The 9,998-nt window shown below is 34.6% G+C and overlaps 1 protein-coding gene across 1 annotated transcript in view; it reads right to left on the reverse strand.

Moving 5' to 3' along the window:
- The window catches only part of LRS1 (Transducin/WD40 repeat-like superfamily protein), a 135,379-nt gene extending 130,692 nt beyond the window's left edge, over window positions 1-4,687 (reverse strand). Inside the window, exon 1 of the mRNA XM_089811427.1 lies at window positions 4,134-4,687. The gene's annotated coding sequence lies outside the window, so the exon portion shown is untranslated. The remainder of the gene's footprint in view (window positions 1-4,133) is intronic.
- Between the last annotated feature and the right edge of the window lie 5,311 nt (window positions 4,688-9,998).

Consider the following 9,998-nt stretch of genomic DNA (forward strand, 5'->3'; position numbering starts at 1 on the left):
TAAAAGCTACAGCAAAGGAAGTGATAATAGGCTTCCTTTCTTGAGCTATATCAAGATTGGATAGCAAAACCCATTGACCTTCCTCATGTTGAGCGTAGTGCAGATCTTTCATCAATTACTGATAATGAAAGGGAGTTCAAAGCCTAAAGAAATAAAGCATCTTAAGGGTGGCCCCTTTCCCCCACAAATCCACATGCATAATAACATAATCTTGGGTGGCAAATATTTCAACTTTTCCAACAACAATATGCCATATTTTGGCAACCGCAAAGGAACACAAATGACCAGTTTTATTGCTAACAGAGATTAAAATAAACCTTTAATATAGTTCAGGGTTGTACAAAAATAAGCAAACAACAACAATAAAATAGTAAGATGTAAATGAGTTTATTGGTACCTCTTTTTATGGCCGTGGGAATTGAAATTACCTATGCCATATCATTTATAATCCGGTATAGTATCTTGAGTGTGAGGTATATCTGCATGTTGGAAATTATGAGTGGAAGTGGCACTTCCTTTACCTTCATTACACACTCTTTTCCTTGGTTTTAGTTTGCCTTTAGTTTGTCTGCAAGCTCAATTCCTCCGTCTGCCTTTGACTCACGTATGAATAAGCTTTGAGATTCCATCCACCCCAATGTTTTCAGTTTCTTAAGTGGCCTGGCTGCACTCTTACACTCGTCAATGGTTAAACATTAACTACTGCCACTTATTTTCTTTACAGACCACAAATTAAGGCCTACCTTGCCCCTAGCCTTTTGCATCAAGTTGGTTCTTGCAGATCCATGGTAGATATTTCGCATCCTCAGGGATCCTTGATAGTTTCTGTTTTGTTGGCTTGTGTCAATCATTTTGTCTTGTTCTTCCTGCAGTTATTAATGGCTGGTACAAATCCTAGCCTCTATCCTAAAGCCTCCAAGAGAAAGGTGGATCTTAGCCCCCAACAAACCCCTTGACAGTTAGTTTTTGAGAACCTTAAACCTCCCAAGATGACTCATAGTGAGCCCGGCCGTCTACTCATTTAATGGTAAGCAAAATGCCATCACTTGATTTTTCTCACCGTGAGTGCAGTTTTGAAAAATCTCAATACTTTTAGCATAGAAAATGGTTTTGAAAGCTATACAATTTTGAATGCCCATCGGCTCCAAATCTCTTTCCTTATAATCCTCAAGATACTTGTTACACGCATTATGGTTAGAAAAAGCATGGCTATCACATTATTTAATCAAGAATGTATCACCATCTCTCTCAATGGAAATTGATTTGATGTTCAGGAGTTCATTAGGAATGAAATCATACATTGGGTTGATGGCTTAATCACCATTAAAAACCACCTCACCTCTCCTATGTTCAAACATTAATCTTCTCGAGTTGGATCCCCTTCTATTGACTTTCCTCACAATTAAATACCGAATGCCCAAGCCCTGGCCCACTGTTTATTATTCTTAAAAGGTAGGAATTGGATATGAAACAATTGATAGTGAATCAACAGGCCATGCTGAGCGATAATGGTCAGCCTGAAAACGAAACAACTGATACTGTTTCTCAAGACCTACTTCTCTAAAAGAGATTCTAGACAATGAAGATACTAAACAATATGTGGCTATAACTATTGAGCAACTATTCAAGATTTTGTATGATGTTAGAAGCAAAAGCCCTCTTGCTCAGGAATGTACAATCTGCACACCACATTGGTCAGCAACCCTTTTATAGAAGCTAAGTGTGGTACAAAATTCCTTGGTTTGTGATAGGAGCTGATAAAAAATCTCAAGACTAATATGAAGCAACAAGGTAGAAACATTCACAGTGCGCCCTCCAGAGTCCAGATAGAATATTGCAGGTCTTCCTGTTTCTGTTTTATGTTAATGATGGCCAGTTGCTGAGACCAACACAATACCCCCTGGAATTCAATGTTTCTCCAATATAAAAACTTGGAAAATCTGTTTTTTGTTGTCTATTCCTTTGTATAGTTACAGTTGGGGGACTCTTCAAACTTTAGTCGATAATATTCTTTACAATCTCTTTTGCAGCTCATGCTTCATACTGACAAGTAATGTCCCTTTATGGGCTACTTCTGTTTTCTGAAAAGCCTGCAATTTTATCTCAGTTCAATGTTGGGGATATGTTACACAGGACTGCTAAGCAGCCATGACGATTTCATATCTTTTTTTTCCACTTTCAATTCAAATTTCACAAAATCTCCACCTTTAAATAAAGAATATTCTTGTTCTAAAGCAATAGTGCCAAGCAAGTCCTTGATAAATGCCATCTTTCCCACTCATGGAAATCTGAGAAATGATAATAAGAAAGCTGCATAAGTGTCACTCTGCATAAGCTACATAAGTGCCACTCACCCTTAATATTGACTCTCAATTCAACTTATTCATTTAGTTCTCCAAAAAGTTAAAGGTCGTATCGTCTAGGTATTCACTAGAATATGTTGCCGCTACAAATTGTGAAGGCTACTATGCATTCGGTGATGGTCAAATTAAATGTATACCCATGGCCTCATTGCTTAAAATATGAATCCATCGCCATATTATCACTTTTCTCTTATTTGTTTTATGAACTAACACTTCTCAAGAATGTAACTCAAAGCTTTGGATATCCAGAAAAAGGTCAGGTTGAACAATCATTTAGATATATTATAAACCCTGGATGTTCCAGACAAGTTAATAGGTACCATGCAATATTTGTAGATCTTAGTTGGTCAACTTCCTTAATTTATGTCAATAATAACATGCAAGATAAATACACACAATCTTTCCAACTGCCAACAGACATCTAAATGATTCTAGACATTTCACCTGGAAGTAAATTTTATTGTTTCTGATTTCTCTGTAGAATTGAACTTCCCCAAACAAAGACTGAATTCTATCTTGGTCCAAAAGGCCTAGAAGTTACTGGAATGTTAACAAATAACATAAATTTATGTGAAAACACATCGGGTTACTGATGCACAACATAAGACAAGCTTTTGTGCTCCATGATTGTTTATCATCCAACTATACAATAGCTGTATGCTTTAGATTTTGCCATGATGGTAAGGAGAATTCAATTTCAAGAAACCTTCTAATCGTGCATCTCTATAAAATTTGGAGTACTGTAGCAGTCTGTGCTGATTAATTCTGATACAAATATTGAAAGCTTGCTCTACTGTAATTGCAAAATCATGTCAAAATACTAAATCTCATGAAATTGGCCATCTAACAGCTAAAATATCACGGTCCCATAATCTCAGAGGACTTCAGTTCCATCAACAAACTCCCAAAAGTGACATAAGCAGCACGAGAAGATTTAAAAAGTTAAACTGTGATTTTAAAAAGCAAGTTATTTTTCTTCCATATCAACGGGATGGTTATAAAAGTATAGTCAATGTTCACTGGTAGCAGACTATATCCGAATTATCAAAGAAATGCCCAACAAAAATTGGTTTGCCAAATCAGTAGACGACTAACGATGCCCAATCAGAATGAAGAAGCCTGGGACCACAATAATGTCCCTTTCTATGCAACAAAGTATAGCTAGAATCTCACCCTTGGAAACAACTGAGGATTTTTCTGATTAATTTGTTTAGGTTTTCAGAGGGTTTAGTTTCTTAGTGTGTGTTTCCTAGTCCTGCATTAAAGTTTCTTAGTTGCAATCAAATTAATTTGGCAAACCCCTACACCCTGAATCTATAAAACCAATTTCCTTATATTTTCCTGTCCCTTTGAACGTGTCGCAACTCGTTTTGTGCCAAAAGCTCAGACTACAGCTAGATTTTACCTCAATTGATCAAAACATTTGAAATGGTTGAATCTTTGACCTGTTGTTGAATCCAGTGAGGTTAAATAATAATTTTTTATAATGCTTAGGCATTATAATTTAATCCTCACACGACCCACCGATCTTCTTTCATACTTGAATACGCCCTACTAAGCAATGTTCCTAACCACAAATTCTGCTTAGGGTTCCACTTTAAACTATTTTAAACCAGTTACGAATCCAAAACAAGCATCAGCCTTAAGGCTTTCAGTAGCATGCATAAACAAAATTAGAGTAGAACGCGTAATCCAATTATAAAAATTGAGAGAAGCAAAATAAAAGCATACTATGCAATAGAAAATTTGAGCTGAAGGGGATTGGAAGACCTGATGATCTTCAAGTCGTTTGCGATCTTCGCGGTAACAGAAATTAAACTAGATTCTTGCAGGGTTTAAGCGGGGCAACATCTTCTGTATGTTCCGAGTGCGTCACTCGTGACGTGCAATGGGGCATTCAGCGAGAGGAGGAGAAGACCTATTACTGCTCACTTGAGAAAACTTGAGTCTACTGAAGAAACCCTTGATAACTATTTCCGTTTCACAGACTCCGACGAACTCTTCAGTAAACTCTAGTGGCGATGAGATCCATTGCCATTAACGTCCTTCACTATTGAATTCATTCTTTTTAGGAGTGCGGGAGATCCACCATAGCCATTACATCCTCCGTGGATTGAAATTTTCTTGTGGGTTTTGGGCTAAATGATATTAATACTTTGTCTATTTTCTTCCCTTTGACTTTATTGTAGAAACGGTATTTAGGTTGAAGGGACCCGAGGAAAAGGCTTATATTTATAGAAGCTTATAATGTGGCTTTAAGGCAAGGAATCGGGAGGGAGGCTTCAGCTTTCTGTAGATGTTTGGCTTTAAAAAGAATTTTTATTCGTGGGACTCGGAGCTATGCTCACCTTATATGGGGATAATGTGGAGTTGAGATCTAAGCTTTTTGTGGATTTAACTAGTGTTTATCTAGAATCTCAACTATATATGGAGGTTCGTAGAAAGGTTTGTGTGAATGAAAAGGTGTGGGAAAAATATTATTAAAAAGTTTAATATTATTATATTTTAGTCGATAGTTTCCGCAAATTAAATTTTCGACGGAAAATTTGTAAGAATTTGGCTAAAATTTTGGAAAACCTTCCTGTTAATTATTTACCGGTCAGTTTTTATCTCCCTCCACTTTTAACTCTTGTTTTGATATTTATTACTTTTTATCTCCACTTTTAACTATTGTTTTTGTTTGTCTATTTATTAGTTGTGATCTTCACATTACCTCAATATTGATTTAGATTTTTAAGTTTTCAAATTATTTTAATTTTTTTTTATATTAGTTTAATTTTTTCTTTAAATATTGTTTTTTAGTTTGTATAATTTATTTAGTCAATAGAATTTTTATTAGACATATTATTTTTTTGTATTTCTCTTATTAATTTTTTTATGAGTATTTTTAAATGATTTTTTTTTCATATGTGATAAATTTAATTTAAATAAATAATATTTATTAATTTATTTAAAAGATTTTAGTAAATATTATGTTATTTAAATTAAAAATTATTGATAATCTAATTTGTTCACATTAGATTATAATTTAAATATCCACTTTTAACTATTGTTTTTTTTCTTATTTATTTAAAAAATAATTACTTGTGAGTGATCTCTATTTATTAAACTTTTGATTTTTTAAATTGATTTAGGTTTTAGTTTTTAAATTACTTTAAATTATTATTTTTATATTAGTTTAGTTTTTTCTTTAAATATTGTTTTTTCAGTTTAGATAATTTATTTAGTCAATAGAATATTTGTTAGAGATGTCCCTATTTTTCTTTTTTTGTATTTCTCTTAGTAATTTTTCATAATAAATTTTTTGATGGGTTTTTTTTTTAAATGATTTTTTTTTCATATTTGATAAATTCAATTTAATTGTAAAATAATGAAATTATTGAACATGTTTCTTAAGCAATATTCAAATTTCTTAAATATTATAAATTTTATATCTATGTTTTAATCTTTAACTTTTTTATTTTTGTATTTTCATTTTTAAAAAACTTATATTTACATTACTTAATGTTCATTCTACATTTTTCTCTTAAATCTCATCTCCTATCAACGCACTCGTTGCATGTACAAAAGCATGCGACTGCTAGTGTATAAATTTTATTTTACTAAAGGTTTTAGAAGGGTTCAATTGAAATTTCTAGTTTGATGTTTTTTTTGTTTTTCAACATTAATTTTAATTAGGTTATTAAATAAAATCTTTGTATGTACAATTTGAAACTGGTCAACTTTTTATATTGTTGTAGCTGTCAAGAAGTTGTTGATAAAGACAACAAATAGATTCATGGATTTCAAATGGTTGTTATTAGATTTAAAATATTGTATCAATATGGACGTCACTATCTAGAAACTCACAATGTGTTAGGTGATCTGTAAATTATCAACTCTTTAAGATATCTGATAGTAAACCACACCATATTGCTTGATCAAAGCAAGGTTATATGACATGCATATTATTAGAGTGGATTAATAATCATGCATTAGGGGGTGTTATGTCATACATTAACACTTCGTGGAGGGTATTGTCAATAAATGAATACAAACAATAGGGAAAGTAGAGATCCATGTCAAGTCGTTACCCCTAAAAAAATTTGACCCCTAATGTGAACTTTGAAACCTCACATCCTCATTGGAATCCTTGAAAGTATTTTTTGAGTTAACAATGTCATATTGTTAGCCTTTATTAAACCTTTGAAGCTATTTGTCTACTTTGGGCTTTCACTTTAGTCCAATCCCATGACCTATCATTTAGTCATTAGTTTCTAAAATGCCACAACCCATGACCCTAAGTTCGTAGCTTGTGAAAGGAAGTGATTAATTGGCATTGGATTTATCAAGGTGGTTTAGTTATAGGAAATCAAATTATGTAAGAGTTAATTTGAATTTGATTCCTAGAGATCTTTGATGTGGCTACTGGTTGAATGTTCGAATGAAACTGTATTATCCCAATAAAAAGGTGGCGCGTGTGCATTTAAATGTGAAGTCATTGAAGTTCCATTTCTAGATTGTCACACTTATGCTCATAAGGAGTTATGTTAATTGATAGTTTAGATTAACTCTGTGTCACCTCCTTGTCCAAAACACTTTGTATGTGTCACCCTTAGTGTTTATTTTGGCTTTCAGAATGAGATTACTTGGAAATGTCAACTTTTGGAATGAAGACCCTCAACCATTATGGCAACTGAACTTGACAAAGCAAGAGTTTGAATAATTTGATATCATCTCTAGCCTTTTTGTAACTGTGTGGAAATTAAAAACTAGTTTTTTGTGTTTTGAGAGTGACATTTTTGAACTCCAAGGAGAAAGAGACATAGAAGAACTTTGTGAGATACACAAGGATCATAAAGAATACCTTATTCCTTGAAGACATGGGGCATTTCTCAATATGATGCATATAGGTAATGATCGTGTATTTTAAAAATTAATCTTAATTATGTAAGTGTCTTTTTGGGTTAACTTTGGTTGTCATTTCAAAAGTCTATTTTATTCTTGTAATTTTTGTTATAAAAAGATGAACAATTATTGTGTGTAGGAGTTGATTATATAAGGAAATTTTGGGTTTGTAAAGGGACGGAGTTCTACATGGAGAAAGAGGCCCATGAAAATCACATAATATGAATGTACAATCTTTAAACTTATATGTAGACATTAATAAAATAAGGATAGTTCATATCATATGTGTGTTTAAGTTTGTTCTCAATTTACATATGGACTTTAAGCTCTGTAGTTATGTCTTAATGTATGTTTTTGATTAGGTAAAACAGGTTTTACAAGGATCCTGAAACCCAAAGTTTTACAGCAAAAAGAGCGAGATGAAACAGACTAAACAAACAAAAAACTGCCGCAAAAGGTCGGAGACAAAAGAAGGCCCGAAGCCAAAGTACAAAGGCCAGAGACAGAAAAGAAAAGTCAGGCGAACAGGCTAGTGGCCATCCGTGTCCATGGCCTGTAGGGTTTCTACAACATCATTGTCCTTCTGACTGGCCGCGCCCTCCTGAATCCTGGTAGGAGTGTTCATCTGGTTCCCCTGATTCACCTGGTCACTGGCCTCTTTCTGAAATTCATCTCGGTTGAATCCTTGATCTGTGTTCTGCTTCGCATCCCTTTCAAGGCTAGTTGTAGTCAGATAGTCCCACAGATTGACAATATTCTCATTCAAGGTGTAAAGAGTGTCCACTATCTATTTGGTGATTATCTGGTGGACAAAATCCAGCCTTTGGACCTTCTGCTCAAGCTGGGTGAGTCTGTCATCCTGATGGTCTCTGGAGACCTGGCCTCTGTCTTTCTCCTGGCTACCTACCTGGTCCTTGCTTCCTCTGGCTTCTTGGTCCTTGTCAGAATCCCGGTTGTTGGGTTGGTTGCTCCTATCCTTCAAAGCCTCAATTTCTTAAAAAAGCCACTTGATGGAACGAAAGTTGTCAATCAGGTTGTTCTTTGCATTGTTCAAGAAGCTGAAGCCAGTTTTACGCACATTGTCAGACATAACCAAAAGAGTCGGGTCAATGAGCTCAACGTAGTGGGTACTTTTGTCAAGGTCCTCCAACACCTGGATTTTAGCAGGTTCTCTAACAATACCCAAACTGACCTTGTCCCCATAGAAGTTCCTCCAGGCCCTCCTCTTGTTCTTTGTTATTACCTCCCCCCCTTTTTCAACCATGATCTCAATCATCTCCTCCGGGGGAAAAATGGGAACCTCCTGAGGCGAATTGGGCAGGGTGGGGCTAGGGAGCACATCAACAGGGTCGCTGGGATGATCTTGGGGCAGGGCCTAGTTCACTTTTCTTTTCTTGGGGTTAACCTTGGGGTCCATAGGGGTCACCACCTCCTTGTCATTTTCTCTCCCCTTATCTTCTTCCATCTCACTTTCCTTCCCCATCTCCAAGTCCTCCTCCTTAGACTCCATATCAGACTCCACATCATCATTACTAGCCTCTTTCACCTCCTTAGGATGAGGAGAGGGGGGAATAGGGGGAAGACATCTAGGGCTCTTCCTGCTAGGGATGTGGGGATCACGGGTAATAGGGATAGCTTTGCTCGAGGTGTCAATTTTCTCTGATTTCACTACAAGCTCATCCCCAGAATCAAAACCATAGGTTATAGAAATTATTCATTTTATACTCTCCCTTTTTTCAAATTATATTTGGGTAGATATATTCTTTTTTTTCTTATTCACATTAATGCAAGGCATGGATTACTTTGGTTTTGGTACTTTATCTTTCTATTCCATTCTTTGCAATCATTTCAATTCTTCTTTTTTTCATCTACTTTCAAGGTTATGGGTAGATGTTAATTTTCCTTCTATGGTTTCTAGTGAAAAGCACACCCTATGTTTTTATTCATTATATACCTTTTAAGAGGGAGTTGTGCCTCTCAATTAAAAGGAAAGTTATCAGTCCTATGCAAATTTCTCTGACAATTGTTGTCATTTGTTTTTATTTTTGGGAATTTTGGGATGGGTTTGTATTTATTTTTTATGGTCAAATATATTCGTCAATAGATTTTTGGAAACTCTACTGGTGATTGGCAAAAAGGTTGATGTTTTCTTGTTTATAATAGTGTCTTCTCATAAATAAGGTTGGCAATTTTTTTGTGTTTAGAAATTTCATGGTTCAAGACCAAGCCAAGAAAAGAAATAAATTTGAAAGGAGAAAGTCTCCTTCATATTTCAAAGAAATATTAGCTAAAAATGATAAAATGTTCCATGTATTTTTAAAAGAACTTTTAAGAAAAGCGTTTGTGGGCTAGAAAAAAAGAGATACATCCTTCTGAGGACCATAAATCTACATTTTTGTTGAAGGACAAGTATCAAATATATTATTTTCTTCAAAATCTCAAGCAAGAATCTCATCAATACTCTCGTCGGTCTTGTAATCTTTACCCTATGAATGAAGGAGATATTGTGTCGTGACTTTTTAGCAAGTTGAAAGCAAAAGGTTTGAATCTTATTTGGTGTACATGCAAGTGGAAAAGAGTGAACACTCAATTGCCTCTCTTGAATATAGAGTATTACCAAGATGAATATAAGAGGGTCCATGTTCCTAACTATTTCTTGAAGAATTCAGGTGTTGAGTTTTGGCGTGGAGTTGTAGATGCAAGTGGTAATATCACTCAAGTTGGGATGGGTGTATTTGTTTATAAATT

Source organism: Cupressus sempervirens, chromosome 11 (assembly GCF_028749045.1).
Source record: "Cupressus sempervirens isolate cs-2001-9-10 chromosome 11, ASM2874904v1, whole genome shotgun sequence".
Classification (NCBI taxonomy): Eukaryota; Viridiplantae; Streptophyta; class Pinopsida; order Cupressales; family Cupressaceae; genus Cupressus; species Cupressus sempervirens.